At 38.0% G+C, this 19,494-nt stretch overlaps 1 protein-coding gene across 4 annotated transcripts in view; it reads right to left on the bottom strand.

Annotated features, from left to right (window-relative positions):
* CEP85L (centrosomal protein 85 like) overlaps positions 1–19,494 on the bottom strand; it is a 192,060-nt gene that overhangs the window by 114,832 nt on the left and 57,734 nt on the right. The gene's annotated exons all lie outside the window — the stretch shown is intronic.

Consider the following 19,494-nt stretch of genomic DNA (forward strand, 5'->3'; position numbering starts at 1 on the left):
TGCAGGTACTCAGAGTGGAGCAGCCAGAACTCAAACCAGCACTCATCTGGGATGGTGGTACAGGGTAGCAGCTTCACCCCACTACAGTGCCATCACAAAATTATTTAAAAATAAAAACCTAAGATTTACCAAAGAAACACATGACACGTACATCAAATCCATGCTGATTTTAAAGCTTCCTCTATTTGAAGAACTGTTTCTTCCTCTGGATATTGGATTTTGAAACCATTGCTGTGTTGTTACAAATGTTAAATGCCTGTTTACCTTCTGCTAACATGCAGCTCCAGCATGATCAACAGTCTGAGATTCCATGTTCAGGTATTAGTGAGACTTAAATCTCAGAGAAATTCTAAGTGATCATATTATAGAACAGTATAGGTAGAATATGATCATAGAAAGTATTTTAACTTTGTTTTTAACAGATTTAATATGGTTTGTGTATGCAACTTTAAGAACATATTTTCTTCCTTTTTCTCTCCAACCCTCACTCTTACACCCATTTTTCAGATTACATATTTTAAAATTACATTACAGTAAAAACAATACTTCATCAAGCAAAAAGTTTAACAAGTAAACACCAAAAGTAAAACAATATCTCACAAAACTATTTGTAGCAATAACAACACACACAGGCGTCTTTTTAATTTTGGCTCCCACATATAAGAGAAAACAAGAGGTATTTGTGTTTCTGGGTATCTTATTTCACACATCTGATGTCCTCCACTTGACTCCATGGTAGAATTTCATTTTTTATGGTTGAATGATATTCTACATGTATGTATATGTGTATCAATGTTTGATCATTTTCACTGTAGGGCTCTTCTGCTCCTTTGGTTAAGTTTATTCCTAAATATTTGATTTTCTGTCACTCTTGTATGAAATTTCTTCCTTGGTCTCTATATAATAATCTATATATGTGGTGAGGACGGATCACAAAAAAGCAAAACTGAAATCCAGAATATTAGATGTATATACATCATATATACATACAAACACTGTACTTTCTATATCCATCTCATGAAAGATACTTTGGTTGATTCCATATTATGCTATTGTGAACAGTGTGGTCAGTGAACACAGTAGAGCAGGTATCTTTGATAAAATGAGCCCATGTCTTTTAGGTACATGCACAGTAGTGATTTGCTGGAATACATGGTAAATCTATTGCAGTTAAGTGCTCCCCTTTCTCTGCAATTTTGCCAGCATTTGTACTCTGTTTTGAATTTTAGCCATTGTGACAGGGGACAGGTGATATCTGTGATTCTGGTTTGCATTCCTTGATGGCGTTTTTTTTTTTTTCCATCTATTTGTAGTCACTTGTATTTTTTCTTTTGAGGACTACTGTTCATCATTAACATATAACAAGTTACTTTTGCATGTTTACTTTGTGATCTGAAACTTTACTAAATTGGTTTATCAATTCTAAAGCATTTGCATGGGTTGTTCAGGTTTTTCCATGTACAAAAGCATGTAATCCACAGGCAATTTGATTTCTCTATTCCAATGTTGATGCCTTTTATTCCTTTCTTCTCCATAAATACTCTTGCTAGAATTTCCATACTATATTGAAAAATAGTGGCTTGTGATAAATAGCCTTTACAATTTTGAAGAATGTCCCCTTCCATACTTAATTTGTGGAGGGTTTTTATCATCCAGGGGTGTTCAATCTTATCGAATGCTTTCTCCGCATCTAGTGAGAGGCCATTTGGTTTCTGTTTTTTAGTCCATGGATGTGATCCACAACTATCTTTCATTTCTCAATGTTGAACCACCCTTGCACTTCTGTGATAAATTCTACTTGATCACGTATGATCTCTTTGATGTGGTTCTGGATCTGATTTGCTAGTATGTCAAGAATTTTTGCACCTATGTTTATTTAGGATATAGATTTGTAATTTTCTCTTTGTGCTGCATTTTTTATTTTGATGCTGGCCTCATGGAAAGACTTTGGTAGAGTTCCATTCCATTCGATCCCGTTCCTTACTTTTTGACAATCTCATTAGAATATTCTTTGGTGAAGACCTTTTTTGATTGAGTTGGCTTGGGATTCTTTGAGCTTCTTGTATCTGGATCCATGATCCCAGGATGTGGGAAATTTTTAAATATTATCTGATTTAGCAAATCTTCAACGTCCTTTCCCCCCCCTTTAGGAATACTTATAATACAAATATTTGGTCACTTAATGGTATTCCATACTTCATGTAGACCTTTTTATTCTTGTCTGATTGGGTTATTTCAAAATTCTTGTCCTCAAGGTCACAAATTCTTTCTTCCACTTGGTCTACATTGGTGTTGAAACTCAACTATATTTTTTTCTTCAGTGGTTGCAGGTTTCATTTCAAAATTTCTGATTCTTGAGTTCTATATCCTTCGTAATATTTGCATTCATGTCACTCCTTGATTTCCTTTTAGTCTACCAAAAGTATTGAATCTCAAGTTTCCTTATAGCCATTATTTTTAATTCTGTGTCTGCCATTTCATAGATTCCCTTCAATTCAGACTAATTCTGGAGGATTCTTTTGTTCGTTTGGAGGCATCATGGCATTCTGTTTTTCATGTGTCCTGGGTCCCTATGTTGATGCCTGACATAATAATTCCTTCTTTGTGGAGTATTTTAACTGAATTTATTTCTTTTGATAAAAACAGCTTGGTGCTACCCTACTTTTTGTTCCATTTATCCTTTTGAGTTAGACTAAGTTTGTATTCTGCAGAGGACATGTGGTACAGCAGACAGACACAGACTGCAATGCTAACATGTCAAGTAAGCACAGTCTGTTCCACTTCTGATCCAATTCCCTGCTAATGACCTGGGAAAGCAGCAGAGGATGACCCAAGTGCTTGGGCCAGTGCCACCCATGTAGGAGACCAGGAGGAAGCTCCTGGATGCTGGTTTAAGCCAGGTTCCCCCTGAGTCTTTGTGGTCACCTGAAGAGTGAGCCAATGAATTGAAGATCTGTCACACATACTCTCTTGCTTTCGCACTCTTTTTCCAAAATATATTCCCCCAAAAATTAGGAGTTTTAAATTATTTTTCCTAACACGGTCATTTAATATTTAAAATAATTTAAAATTTTAAGTGGATTAATTTATTCTGGAAAAAACCTAACAGCATGGTATTTTAGTATATCTCCCTCCATTTCCTTTTTGAGCTATATAAAATCTACATTTTTATCAGATTTTTGTCTGTCTTAGTATTCTTCCAATGCTTATTTCCAATCACCATGTTTAGTTCTCACTTATTTTTTGTCATTTTCTGTTTTAAATCATATTAGCACACTACATTTTTTCCATATATACTATAATGTCACTCAATGCATAAACGAACTATCTATTACAAATTAGGTGACAAAATAAATGAGTTCTTAGAAACTTTCATAATAATTAGAAAGGATCATTTTAAATTCATTGCTTTCATATAAAGATTGCAGTACCAGACATCATTATTAATGCCTAACATAGCAAGTCTTGTAACAGAAACTACAACTTGTTAAAGCAAGTTAACAAGCTTTCTACAAGAATTTTCAGCTGTTGTTTCAATAATGCTCATTAAAAATTAATAACCACAACAGACTATTGGTACATCTTAATTATACAGACATTATTAGATAATTCATTTGTGTTTTACACTTATGACTGCAAACTGTCTCAGTAAAAGACTAGTATCACAAGATGCTGACATTTTGAAACAAGATAGCTTTACCGAATTACAAGTGAGGTCTTTTTGGGTTTGAAAGAAAAAGAATGCTTTCTGGAAGTTTAAATATCAAATCTCAAAATCACAAGCATGTATCTATTTACACCATTTTAACCGCATTTCAGGAATATTTTTGTTATAATAGTTCTATATGAAATAAACATCAAAGTAAACAGATTAGTATTAAACCACATTTCAGCTTACTTTTAGTATATTAGGGTCAATATTAATGATCCAGGTTTAATAAAACATGCCACACTAATATTATTTCAAAACATTATATAGTTAATCCATTAAATTCAGGTCAAACAGATGTCTGAAGTATATAAGCAGCCTTAAATACTACATTTAAATTGAAAAATATTGATCAGAAATATTTCAGCTTTCAATTTTAGGCCTCTCACTTAAATATATATAGATTCTGGACCTCTCTGATAATACAATTTATTTATCACCTGATTAAATATTCAGACACTAAATCAGATGAAGGTATTCTGGGAATAACTTTATTCCACTCTGTGGCCTACAATCTATATCAAAATATTCTCTTCCATCAGGTACTAACCAATCTTAGTGAACTTAAATGGCATCTAAAGCATTTTCAAAACAAGCAATCAGGCCACAACATATTCTCATAAGTATAAATCTATTTGTTATAGATCTAATTTTTTTAGGAATACTCAGCAAATAGCCTAGTGTAAATATAAATGGAACATAAAGTTGTTCTTATGCTTAGTGAAATAAACTAGTTAAAAAAGACAAATGTTCTCTCTGATCCAGAACAATACACAGAATAAAAAAAAATTCTCCGTAAGATTAGCATACTAGAAACTAGCTTCTATATATATACAGCATGCATCTTTACTCCTGAGTAAAAGCAATATATCCATTTTAATTTCTTATTTTACTTTTACATTATGCTATTTTCTAATCCTTTTCCTCTACCTACTATGTCATGATACATTTGTGTATCATTAAGTCAAGTTTGTTACTATAAAATGAATGATGATGCTATTATAATAATTTGGGATAAAGTACTAAAGGGTTGTTATCAGGAAGGAGCAGGGTGGGGAGTGGAATCCTATACTTCTAAATCTGTATCACACACACACACAAAAGTGAATGCTGGAGCTGGTGCAGTTGGCCTAACAGGCTGATCCTCTGCCTGCTGCACTGGCGCCCCATGTGTAGCCGGTTCACATCCCAGCTAATCCACCAAATCCCTGCTTATGCCCTAAAAATGTAACACAGAATTGCCCAAGTCCCTGGGACCCTGCAACTATGTGTGAGACCCAGAAAGAAGATCCTGGCTTCAGATCAGTTCAGCTCCAGTCACTACAGCCACTTGGGAAGTGAATCAATGGACTGAGGATTATCTTTCTCTGTCTCATGCATTCACTGTGTAAATCTGCCTTTCAAATAAAAATGATCAAATATATTCATAAAATCTACTTATTTTATACAAATTAAAATAACAATAAGAGTAAAGAAGCTATGTTCAATCTCATAGCAATTAAAGAAATTTGAATTTTTTAACACATGACAAAAATCTGAAAGGCTGGTGTTAGAAGCGTAAATACTCATGTACTTTAAGCCATGCAAACTGATAAATTCTAAAGGGCAATCTTTGGAAAGGTATAAAAATTAACAGATAAAAGACCTTCTGCTGACAACTTACTTTAAAGAAATATCAGAAAGAACCAAAATACAAACACATAACAGAACATTACTGACAAAAATGCTTAAAAATAAAAATCTAGAAACAAAGTATATATTAGCTGACAACGTTTAAATGCTAAAGATAATTCACTTTTTTAACATGGAAGGATAGTAAAAAAAATAGTATTGTGGAAGAGAAGCAATTTACATAGCTGAATACACACACACACACACAATTCTACAGCTGAAGGAAAAGTAAACAGTTATATACGTGGATGAAAGGACTTTCAGGGAGCTCTACATCGAACTCTTAACACTGATTCCAAGGTTCTTCTAAAATGCACTCATATTACAGGAGTATCTACTTCATCAACAACTATCAGTTTATGACAAAAATGATGAAAACTATGCATACAGATTTGCAAATTGCATCAACATCTGACTGTGAAGTTAGGGACCAGTAAAAGATCAGTATATGTAAACTCAATAGATTCCTACTAACAATTGTTACTATACTGGATAGCTGAAGTAAAAATCTCATTAATCTAACTATTTATGAAAACCAAGTATTGCACCATTTTAACCACAACACACTGCCACCCTAAAAATGACATCTTGTTCAGGGAATCATTTTAGATTGAAGAACACAATCTCCTACACACACACAAACACAGATATGTGCACCAGTAATGGAAGGCAAGATCTACTGCATACACTAATACTACGGCATTATCATTAGAATCTAAGAAAATAAATCAATTTATCTAGTCATTACTGCCAGGAAGAATGGCTCAACAAAGCATTTTCTGTAAAGGTCCAGGCAATAAATATTTTCAGTTTTGCAGGCATCCAATCTCTACCTCGAGTGACAGAGTAAATCACTGTAGTAAATCAGCTACAGACAAGACTGTGTAGTTACACTACAATATACATTTATTTAAAGAAACAGGAGGTGAAGCCAGATTTCTCCAGTGGACATATTTTGCCAATCCCCAATCTACAGTAAAAAAATTATAATTGGAAAATATTCTCTAAGGATCAACTAATTCACAATGGACAACTCCTTCCAGTATGTTCATTCATTTCTTTATTTGGAAGAAAATCTAGCTTTAAGTTACCTATTGATGGGCTATGCTGTTTAGAACATAGTCTTTCATGAGATGCCGAGGCTCTGTGAGCATTCTTTTCCAGGAACTGAATGGTCTCAGTTTATCTGTACGGCATACTTAGACAATGTCAATATGTAATATATGATGTCTAAGAGTGTTTGGACCATGGGGAACGCAGACATGTGGACAAACTATTTCTGATGGCCTTTGAACTAAAACATTGGTATTTCCTTACTTTCAAACTTCAGCTGAAACATGGGCCTCCAGGGCCCGAGAGCTGAACCTCCAGCCTCCAGACTGGAAATCTAGGTCTCCAGGTGCCAACTGAAACCATGGAGATTTTGAGATCTATCAGCCTTCACAACCTTGTAGGCCAATTCCTTGATTAATAATTTCCTATTGGTTTTATTTCCCTGGAGAATCCTAGAACAATCTGGAGGAAGGAGGAAAACCTCAATTTTGTTCATGGATACTGGGAGTTGCAGAGAGGAAGTACACCTTTCTGTCTGGAAGAAAACAGTCACAACATTCAATTTCCCTCATCGTATCTGATCCGTATTATCTATATAATATAATACCTATTCATCTGATTTCCAAATAACTTGAGTACTTTAAAAGACCCATGTCCACCTATCTCCTATTCAAAAGTTGTCTTAGGGGAGGGGGGCAGAAAAAGTGGTTTAAGACTTGCTACTACTAAGTACACCTAACCTATTGAATAGTATACCTTACTGAGCAAAAGACCACCCTGTAGGGTACTGACTGTTTCTCTTCATGATCATGTGACTGACTAGGAGCTGCAATCTGCTGCTGGTGTTGCTGCTACTGCCCAGCATCTCAAGTGACCACATATCCCAGTTCAGGAAAGATCAAAAGGAAAGCAGAGCTGCTAGTGAATTCATACAGCTTTTACACTTTCATAAGTCAGTGATCATTAAGTTCAACCACTGTCAGTAAATACTAAGAGCCTATTTTCCTAGCAACTCAAAAAAGAAATGTTTCAGAATTTTCTTTGGTGGACTAGTACTTTAGAAGTGTGTACTCTTTCTTACAAAAGGACACAAAGGTAAGCAATCATAACATCTTAAGTTGTCAAATAGCTGTTTTTTTAAAAAAGAGGAAAACTACACATAAAGTGTTAATATATAATTACAGACAGTAAATAAAAACACAAAACAGGTTTCACACAAGTGGTCAAAAAGGAAGACAAATTTCAAAGAGAAAAGCACATAAAATTATGAGAAAAATAGTAAATGATAATTTTTGCAGTAAGTCTAGCAAACTTTAAATAAACAACATTCCTAAAGTATTCCCACATATTGTTAAGTGCACTGTTAATTTGTTCACTTCAAAGAATAAACCTTTGAAAGTTATTAGGCAACATGCATGAGTCTGTATATAAATTATATTCATCCCATGAATCCTCTCAAGGAAATCAAACCATTTGCAGGAATAAGACTTTAGACAGAGGCTGAACTAAGTATTATTTGAGAATTACAAATAAATCCAAATGGGGAGAAACAAAAAGGATTTGGGCCATTAAAATGTCAAATGAGAAAATACAAAAACATTAGGTATTGTGGTGTCAAGCCAAATAAGATGAAATGTGATAAATGAGAACCTCAGATAATCTCTGCTTTGATGATGTCTAGGAATTCTCTGAACTCTTTGTCCATTGCTCTCAGTACCCACCACCTTGCACAGAAGGTATCTGTCCATGCACTGTCTTCCTTCCAGACTGTACTAACGCTCATTGAGGGCAAAGGCCAAGTGTGCCAGTCCTGACCCAGTGCTGCAGGCACAATACAGTACAGTTACAAAGCTAGGCATACACACTTCAACTGGAAGAGAGAAACACAACAAGATAAGGCAAACAATTTCCTTTGGATGATAAAATTACTGATGAGTTTGTTGGGCATTATGCTTTGATTTTCCTTTTAATTAGGAAGAAGCTTAGTCTGATGGGGGGAAAAACTGTTTGAAAATGCCTCACACCTTAACACTAATAAATCAAACAATTTACTTACCAATAAAGGATCACTTAAACATCTTACAAGGGTTTTTGTTTGTTTTTTGGATAATGCTGCCCTAATTGGTCTAGTCTGGAGTAAAATGGAGAGCTTCTTACACATAAATTAAGCCATAACTTTTAGAGATACTCAAACCTGGACATTAACGTACGTGAAATCTTTTAATCCATAAATTTCAATGGGAAAATGTTTTTTGAATTTAAAATAAAACATTGGAATGACTGTTTCTGCTGATATAGATTGTCTGTTTCAATAATAACACAATCAATTAATCAGAAAAAATATCCAATGGCTCTACTGTAGTGGCTGAAACTGCAGCTTGCAATGTCCCATAGGAGTACCAGTTCAAGGCCCAGCTACTCCACTTTTGATCCAGCTCCCCACTAATTTGTATGAGAAAGCAGAAAACGGCCCAAGTGTTTGGGCCCTTGCCAGCCATGTGGGAGACCAGATGGAACTCTGCACTCCTGACTTCAGCTAGACCCAGCCCTGGAAGTGGTGACCATTTTGAAAGTCAACAAAAAAATGCAAAGTTTCTCTCAGCAATTCTTTTTCTTTCTCTCAGTAATTGTTTTTCCTTCCTTCCTTCTTTTGTTCTCTCTTTCTCATGTGTACATTTTTATTGGAAAGGCAGGTTTAAAGAGAGGGAAAGACAGGAAAATCTTCCATCCACTGGTTCACTCCCCAATGGCCACAATGGCTGGAGCTAAGCCAATCTGAAGTTGGAAACTTTTTCTGGGTCTCCCAACTAGGTGCAGGGTCCTAAGACTTTGGCCATCATCTGATGCTTCCCAGACCAAAAGCAGAGGGCTTGATCTCAAGTAGAACAGCCAGGACATGAACCAGCTCACATGGGAAGCCAGTGCCTGCAGGTAGAGGATTAGTTTGTTGAGCCATTGAGCCAACCCCAGTAACTCTGTCTTAGGAAGAGGAGGGAAGGAAGGGAGGGAGAGAGAAAGAAGGTAAGTGTGAGAGGGAAGAAGGAAAGAAAAAAAGAAATATGCTGAAGCTACTCTGTAGGAGCTTGTACTGAAGGAACAGCAACTCATACGTTTTGACATTGACCAATGTGGCTCTCCTTTTTCTATGCTGGTATGCCCATTTCTTGCAGGGCCTGGTCTCCCAAGGGTTCACTCCACGGCTTAGCTTGTTTCTCAAGGGGTAACAGGATGGGCAATCTTGCCCTGATACATTTAGCCCTTGACTGCAAGTTCCCTCTTCCCTGCTACCCCCTTTTTAAGAGGCACCCCCCCCCCCGGGGCGGGGGGATCTTAGGAGTTGCTTGAGCATTGGAAAAGTACTGGGAGGAACTAGGCAGACTATAAAACAGGCAGGCCAACTTCAAATAAATGGCATTCTCTTTACAAGAATGACCAACTGTGTGTTGTCTTTTTTATAACCCTGGTCCCTCCACTAGGCTTGGGGTACTCGGTGACGCAGGCGTTGCTGACAATTTCTAGGGAACGGAAATGGTGTTAATCTCAATCACTTCAAACAAATCAATTGGATCATGAACAGAGAAAACACCTGACCTATCTAGAACATCTTCTCCTTTTAAGCTAACAAAATATCTTAATTTGCTTATTAAAGCATTACCTTAATTTTATTTTTCTTTATTCTAAAGTTTTTCAGGAAGAAAGTAGTTCAGCCATGTTTCACAAAAACCCAGAAACATCATAAAATGAGAGAATTATCTGCATAACAATCTCCTATAGACTCACCTCATTTATTTTAAACTTTAAATAGAACAGAGAACCACCTGATGTATTTTATGTGCCTAGAGCACTAAGGATGATAAACATCTGTCATGGATAAAACACTCTCATCTTTTAATTTAGGTTGAATGAATTAATGTTCTTGTCTCTAGACAAGTCAATTCAGAATCATGGAGCAGGATAAATTGACACAAGCTTAGTAGGTAATTTAATAAGGAGTATCTCTCAAAATAGTTACAAGGCTACATTACTGAGATGGTACCTGGCACCTACAAAAACCATTAAAGCTCAGTGACCTCTGGGATTAAGTATCAGCTACTAGGTCGTAGCACACTAAAGCAATGCAGTCACTGAAAACTGCTTGCTCTAGAACAAGGACAGATGCATTGCTCTAAGGATAGCAAAGATCCCTAAATGATATTTAATAAAACCACTTTTCAGAAGACAATATACTACAATTTAATACCAATTTCAACTATTTCAAATGGAATATCAAATGCACTTGGAATGTTATTAAGAAGAACTATTATACAACTCAAGGAAAATATGAAAGATTAATGTTGAATAAAGCAGCAATTATATTTTCTGACTATTTTTTAAACAAAATCACAGTATCACTACAGGTATATATCACTGCACTTCAAATAATAATCTCCTTATTGAACATTTAATGCAACTCTAAGCCAGAATAAAACACCGTACTTGTGACAAAGTTTATACTTTCACATTAAAAGATGATTACATATCAAATTATGAATACAACCATCAATTTTTTTAAATTCAGACTTCCTCTTTGTTAGCAGGCTTTAATAACCAATTCACAGACCAACCTCTTAAAACAGAAAATGTCAAAGTACAATTCCTTCTTATCATATAAGCTACATATATTTCTTATTTTAACACAAAAATTTTGGCACAAAGTCAGAATGGCTACCAACTCTTCCCAGTTCCACATATCAATAGAAATCACGGTATCATTTAGATACAATTAAATGCAGGTTACTCAACAACAAATCTAATCAACTATTGAAGTTTTTCATTGTATTTCAAAAACATTAATTATATTAATCTCTCCTCTCCACCCCTACTGCCACAGATCATATCTTTTGGCTGGAGAGCTAAAATTATCTCCTGGAACCGCTTCTCTTGTGGAGTAACTCCACCCAGGCCAGCCTCTATGCTCATCAGAATTATCTTCTTAGTCTCAAGTCAGAAGTATATGTCATTCTCCTGATTACACAGGTCTATGGGTCCCTCACAGTGTATTAAACAGGACTTAGAGTCCCTAAATTTGGTAAAGAACTTTAACTGACAGTCCTATTTTCTAACACTGAAATTCCTACTTCCCCAACTCCAATTCCTTTACAATCACTAGCCACACTTACCAATCACAGCCTCCAAGTAGATCAGGCTATTTCACGACTTCAAACTACTTCCTTTCTCTGTCATCTTGCTGGGGCCCAGTTCAGACGACCTGCTCTGCCTTCCCTGATTCTAAGTGCCACTATTTTGCTCACTGCCAATGTCAAAATAGCCCTTACTAAATGATATGTACTCACAGGTATATGATTTTCTTCTCTTACCAAACTGGCAGCAGTAAAAGGTAACTTTTCCTTTTCTAAATAACATGCAGTACCTAGCACACACAGGCAGGGTCTCAATAAACACAGTCATCATTACCACTAGGTACCCAATAAATGCCCACAGAATATAATTAGAATTTTGGAAGCCTTACAATGGAAGATACAAAAATATCCTTCCCTTAGAGAAGAGGATTAAAACAAGGATTTTATTTGGTAGCTGTTGTCTGTTATTTCAGAATCCAGGTTATTTTAAACTGTACTCCCAGCCAGTTTGCATTTAAGTATCTATTTATAAATCAGTAAATATTTATTAAAGCAACTTTGTAAAAAAGTAATTTTAACTTGTATAAAGAACTAATGGTAAAAACCAAAATCCTTAGTAAACACAGGATAGACTCCAATAGGTTAAAAAAAAAACATGCAGAAGTCTCTCTCTCACCCAGGCACACAAACTGATCATTTTACATCATATGTAGCCAGAAAGAGAACGCTTAAGGGCAACAGAAAAACTTGCACTACACTGGATAATGTCTAGCTAAGTTAACAGAAACACGTAACTTACCAAAAAAAAAAAAAAAAAAAAAACTACATTCTTCACCCTGTTTTCCTCTTCATTTTACCACTGTTTTTCCCTGGGGTAAGTGGCTCTAATCATTTCAGTTTTTTCTTACACAGTCAACACAGTTTATAGAAAAATGTAAAACAAAAAAATGAAACCAAGCAACCTGGGGTCAAGTGCATTCCACCACTTTTTGTAACTGAATTTTCTTCCAAACATGTGTTTAATTTTAATAATCAGAGAAGAAAAGTCATTTATCAAATGCCATAAAATGTTCTGCTTCACATGAGGTGCATCACTGTCCTCCCTCCAGAGTTTCCCATCTTGTCCTTTCCCTTTCCTACTCAGCTATGAGCATCTACACTTTCCAACAGCTTCTCTGACTGCATCTATTTCTCATTGTCACGTTTAAAAACATGTTTAAATACACACAGGTCAGGGACTATGTAGGTAAATCCACTGGTGGGCTGCTGGAATATTAGACTGTTTATATTTAGAATTTAAGAAAAAGCAATACATTAATATTTAATATACAGGGTATCACTGGTATCTTCACTTGGATGATAAGAGTATCATGTTACATATGTAAGTAAACCGAGGGAGGGAGCAGAGTTCTTCCTCACCACGGACTGACAATGACATTCTTCATCCATGTAACTTTTGAGTGCAGCAATGCAACGCAGCTGGTGCTTACTTACGCAGACTTACATATTATGCAGCTTTACTTAAACCATCCCTAAGTGGACTGTCTAGTGGATGAAAAATAGTACCACAGGGGTGCAGCGGGTTAATTCTACATCTGCGATGCCCAACATCCCATATCCAAACACTCAGACCTGGCTGCTTAACTTTTAATTCAGCTCTTTGCTAATGTACTTGCAATAGCAGGCCTCTGCCACACAATGCTGCAGTCCAAGCATTGAAAAACTGGAAATAAACCTCAAACTACAAACCACAGCCCACTTCTGGCTATGGGGGGTATTTAGGGAGTAAGCCAGCAAGTAGAAGTGCATACATTCTCTCTGCCTCACATAAATTATTCACAAAGTAAATGGCCCATACATTCAACATTTGCTTAACACCTGCAGCTTTTATGAAGGACCAGTCATAACACACACACACAGTCCAGTAACAGGTAGCAAGCAAGGGCGTGTACTGAGAGCTTATGTGTTCTTCCAATTTCAGAGAGATGAAATGATCCTAACTCAGGCGAGGAAGGTCCTAACTGGAAGTGAAATTCTAGATCAGAGGAAAATAAAAACCAAGAATAAAAAAAGATCAAGTTCCAAGACCAGGAAAAAAAGTAATTAGTTAGTGAAGATGGCTCCATTCAGCTAAAATAAGGTTAGGAGCATCAAGCTGCTAGGAATATTCATTCATTCACATAAACACACCAGCGAGATCATTAAAATCTATCTCAAGCTAAGCTAATAGAATTTTCTTGCATTTAGGTAACTGCTAACTAGGATTTGTTTGCTTCCCAAATACAAAAGGAGGGAGATGGACAGGAGAAGGAAAGTGCTGAAGAAAGCGCACAGCTTTGTAAGAGGAATAAATTCCAGTGGTTTTCTGTGCTGCATGTGGTCGTAGTCTGACAGCGTACTGTATATTTCAAAATTGCAAAAGGATGTATTTTCAACACTTTTGCTGCCAAAAACGTTGGTGAGGTAAAGAAAATTATATTGATATATTCTTTCTATAATCTATACTAGAGCAAAACATCACAAAGGATCCTATAAGTGTGTGTAATTGTTTTTCAGTTTTAAGAGAACATGAACTGGTGCTGCCACGCTGGATGCTGGATCAGAGGCAGCACCTTTCTGTGCCACAATGTCAGTCCTAAAGGACATAAATCAGAAGAAAAAATAGACAGGAAGCGGGGCCTCAGGGCAGTGGCCGAGAGGCTGCTTCGAACACTTTATCCCATCCCAGCTACTCAACTTCAGATGCACCTTCCCACTGTGACCCTCACGGGCCCAGGTGCCACCCGCACGGAGAGCCTGAGGAAGCTCCAGGCTCCTGACCTCAGGCTGCTCCCTCTCTGGCAAGTGAATCAGTGAGGGGAAGCACTCTCCTCTCTCTCCTGCCCTGTCGCTCAGCCTTTCTAGTCAATAGTGTTTCGTTTTAAATAAAAAGTGAAAAGGAAATGTGGAAGTTCACTTTTTAACTATTTTAATATAGAAAAAGTGCTTCAGATGTGATTCAGAAAGTCCTTGTTTTTTTTTAAGACTTCTTTTAAAAATATCTTGAGACTTAAGACTTTTTAAAAAAGTTTTCGGGCCCGGTAGTATAGCCTAATGGCTGAAGTCCTCTCTTTGAACGCGCTGGGATCCCATAAAGACGCCGGTTCTACTCCCGGCAGCTCCACTTCCCTTCCAGCTCCCTGTTTGTGGCCTGGGAAATCAGTCAAGGATGGCCCAATGCTTTGGGACCCCACACACGTGTGGGAGACCTGGAGGAAGTTCCTGGCTCCTGGCTTCGGATCAACACGGCACCAGCCGTTGCGCTCACTTGGGGAGTGAATCATTGGACAGAACATCTTCCTCTCTATCTCTCCTCCTCTCTGGATATCTGACTTTGTAATAAAAATAAATCTTTAAAAAAAAAAACTTTAAAGACATAGTTAAAAAATAACTTGAAAGGCAGAATTATAGAGAAGAGGAGAAAGAGAGTCGGCCACCTGTTGATCCACTCCCCAAACAGCCACGATGGCCAGAGCTGAATCCATCTAAAGACAGGAACTGGATGCCTTCTCTGGGTCTCCCACATGAGTGCATGGGTCCTTGGACTTGAGCCATTTTTTTACTGCTTCCCAAGACCATAAGCAAGTAGTAGAACAGTCAGAACTTGAACCAGCACCAATATGGGATGCAGACACTAGAGACAGAAGCTTAGCTTGATACACCACAACATTGGTACCTGAATTTTCTTGCGTTTAGTTCTATTGCAGCGAAGCCCTTAAACAGGTAAATGATTAGATGATTAAATAAATAGTTTGCCTTATTAAAAAACTATGATGGGCCCAATGCGGTAGTCTAGCAGTTAAAGTCCTCGCCTTGCAGGATCCCATATGGGCCAGTGGTCCCACTTCCCATCCAGCTCCCTGCTTGTGGCCTGGGAAAGCAGTCAAGGACAGCCCAAAGCCTTGGGACCCTACACCCGCACAGGAGACCCGGAAGAAGCTACTGGCTCCTGGCATCAGATCGGTGCAGCTCCAGCTGTTGTGGCCACTTGAGCAATGAATCATCAAATGGAAAAGCTTCCTCTGTCTTGTCTCTTCTCTGTATCTGACTTTCCAATAAAAATTTTAAAATATTTTTTAAAAAAAAAAAGTATGACTCAAATCTAGTCACCAAGTATTTAGCAAAAAAAAAAGTCAAGGAGAAAAAAAGGCAACATATGAATTATGGTAATTATCTCTTTCTAAAAAATACGTGTCTGTTGATTTCAGTGTGCTGATAGGCCAGAGTCCTATCTCATGATTACATTAAAAACTATATTCAAAATAGTGTTCAGAATGCAAGACATATATTTAACTTAGCCTTTCATATGCCTTGATTTCTGTTGATAAACTGGAAGACATAAGTAGCAAAAATTAGAGACAGTTAATAGCAACACTACAAACGTGAGAGTACACTAAGTGGCATTCCTGAGGAGTTTCTATTTGTCTTGGAAAATAACTATCAGCTAACAAAGCAAATAATCTACGTGGTAGCAAAATACACCAAAACTAATCAGGACCCAGGAAAAAACTAAAGACCTTCATCAAACGTCTCTTAAATTTTCAAACTCTAAGACTAATGAAACCACAGCCCTTCACAGGAAGCAGAGGGAGGTGTCTGGCCAGCCAGTAAAACAGTGATTAGGATGTCTGCATCCCACACTGGATTGCTTGGGATCAATTCTCAGCTCTATTCACCATTCCACTAACGTGCACTGTAGGAGGTGGCAGGTGATGGCTCAGATAACTGCAACTGCCATCCAGGAGGCAGGGCCGGACAGCGTTCCCACACCCGCCAGGCTGCGCAAGCGCTTGGGGACAAGCCAGCACACAGGAAACTCATTCATTTCTTTCTCTCTCTTCCTCCCTCCCTCTCTTTTCTTCTCCCTCTTTCTCTCTCCTTCTCTCATTCCGAACCTCTCAGTTTAAAAAATAAAAATAATAATAGTAAGGAAGCAGTATGAATTATTCTTCAGTAACCTTTTTATTTTCCTGATACTTGGAACGTGAATATCACATGCAACATGTTTAAATAACAGAATTAGGACAAGATTTCAGTCTTAAAATATCTCAAGGACTGGAGAAAATTTATAAATATCTGGAAATTTTCTGTCCCAAAATTAAAACAACATCTGGTCAAATTCTACAGCATCTTAACAAGGTGGAGTAATCTACCGGGGGGGGGGGGGGCAGGTTTTGGGGAAGGGGGAAACCCCAGTGCCTATAAAACTGTCACATAATGCAGGGTAATCAATAAAAAAAAAAAAATTCTACAGCATCTTGAGAAGGAATGTTCAGCCTCAGAAACATCACAGCGTAGCTATTCCACCTGCAGGATGCCCACAGTCCACGTTTCAGCATCTGGGTTCTGTCTGCCCATTCACATTCCAGCTTTCTGCTAATGTGGAGCCCCGGAAGCAGTGATGACGGCTCAAGCAGTTGAGTTTCCCCAGTTGAAAGAGCTGCTATGACTAACTCCATGGCCCACCACTGCTCATCCCTCATCCCCTCACTGTACAGGCACAACACTGTCTCTCTTCCTCTCAAATAAATTTAAAAAATTAAAAAGTTAAGTCATAGAAAGATCACAGACTTGTACACAGAATTTCTTATGGCTGATTGGAATGCAATCTTTGACCCTAAAGCAATGCTAAACTATATGAAATGCAGTTCAAAGCTTTCACCCTACTCTCCTCCCAAGGAGCAACTAAAAACTGTAGTTCAGAACTCTGAACTTTAACACTGGGAATTATTTTTTTTGACTATCAATATTCACTACACATCCACTCTATAAAGAGGGCATAAGAAAAAAGGGGTTTTTTTTTTTAATCTGAAATTAACTCCCTTACAGTAACTAAAAAGCCTAAAAATTACCTGCTTTTATTTAGCACTATCTAATGAGATCTCAAAGCAATTCACCAAGGAAGGAAAAAATAAAAGCAGTGGTAGAGATAATCTTCTGAGAGAGATTATCAGACAGGAGGGAAGTCAGTAACAGCATGAAATAAAAATAATGAAGTCTGGCCCCGGATTGAGGGCATCTGCCCTTCTATTACCTTCTGGTGGGAGAATATTGTCCAGTGGATCAGATGACTTGGGCATCTGCCATTTAATGCCAGTTTTTTGTATAAATCCAAGACACTCTTCCTAATAATGACATGAAACATCTCAAGCATATTAGTCATCCTGGTCACATCAGTTTAAGGGGCATTAAGGGAAAGTAACTTACAAATTATTGGGCACCTGTATATCAAACCCTACACAACAGAGTTAGGTATCTTTCTTGGCCAGTTTTAAAATTTTAAGTCTTGGGACTGGTGCTGTGGTATAGTGGGTAAAGCTGTAGCCTATGGATATGAGTATTCCATGAGCACCAGTTCAAGTCCCATCCAGTTCCCTGTCAATGTGCCTGGGAAAAGCAGTAGGGGATGGTCCAACTACCTAGTTCCCTGCACCCATGTAAGAGACCTGGGAAGCTCCTGGCTCCAACTTTGAACCAGCTCAGCTCTGGCTGTTGCAGCCATTTGCAGAGTGACCCAGCAGATGGAAGAGCTCTTGCTCTCTTTCTTCCTGTGTTTATGTGTATGTGTCCCTTCCTCTAACTCTATAAGAAAAAATTAAGTCTCCCACTGAATCTGAGCAGTGGCACTGATCGATTCCCACCTGTCCCTCTCTTCTGGAATGCCACATTGTCTTGGTTCTATTCCTACCTCCCTGGCTGCTGCTTCTCGGTTCCTTCAGCTGGCTGTCTTCCTCTCCTGGATTAGAAATTATGAGTATTCCAAGGCTCAGACCTCTGCTGTCTTCCCCACTAATACCTCCATGTGATCCACCCACCTCTATGACCTTATACACAGTCTCACACTAGCAACTCCTACATTCCCATCTCCCTCCCAATGAGCTCCCCACTGAGCTTCAGGATTGCACACCCAACTTCCCGCTCAACATGTCAACTGAACTGCAAAGAAACATCTCAGACTTCACGGACCAGAATTGACTCCACCTAGATTCTTCACACTCATCACCTCTCCCAACATTTCCCATCTCCAGCAACAACACCAGTATCCAACATAATTACTGGATCAAATCTAAGATGTCACCTGATTCTCATTCCCTCAATTGGCACCTCCAAAACATCAGTAAGCTACTTCTCTTTACTTCTCAAGTCCATTCCAAACCTTTGCTCAGCTCTTCAATTCCAAGCTAGTCCACGAAATCATCTCTCAGCTAGTAACTGCGAAGGCCTGACTTTCCTACTGCTATTCTTGCCCCTTTATAATTTCTTCTCCCACATGCCAGCCAAGATTGACCTGTGATCACTAAGGATAGGGTATGTGTGCCCCGTACTGAGAACAACAATGACTGCCCCATAGCTGGCACCGTGTATTGTGAAAGAATTATCTCTGCTGGCCATTCAGTTAGTGATGCATAGCTCACAACCTGAACAATGCCTTACATTGTTATCACACCATCCTAACCTCACACTCAAGTTCATAACCTCCAGACTCACTGACTTTCCAACTTTCCAAACTCATCTGCACGTCTAAGCCTTGACTGTTTCAATTCCTTTCACCTGAACACCTCTCACCTCATTCCTGGCTCCTCACTATTTACATCTCAGTGCAACCTTACCCCCTTAAGCCCTTTCCTAACCAACTCACCCAGAGAAGCCTTGCTTATCCTATACTGTGTTACCCAGTTTTCTGTTCTTCACACTATTTAACACTAGCTGAACTCTCCCACTATCTTATTACTATTTTCTTCACCTTAGAAAACTAGCTCCTGGGCCCCTGAGCCTAGTGGCTAAAGTCCTCACCTTGCATGAACTGGGATCCCATATGGGCACTAGTTCATGTTCCAGCAGCCCCACTTCCCATCCAGCTCCCTGATTGTGAAAGCAGACGAGGATGGCCCAAAACCTTGG

The sequence above is a fragment of the Ochotona curzoniae genome, unplaced genomic scaffold, assembly GCF_017591425.1.
Source record: "Ochotona curzoniae isolate NIBS_2020 unplaced genomic scaffold, NIBS_Ocur_1.0 scaffold_3890, whole genome shotgun sequence".
Classification (NCBI taxonomy): Eukaryota; Metazoa; Chordata; class Mammalia; order Lagomorpha; family Ochotonidae; genus Ochotona; species Ochotona curzoniae.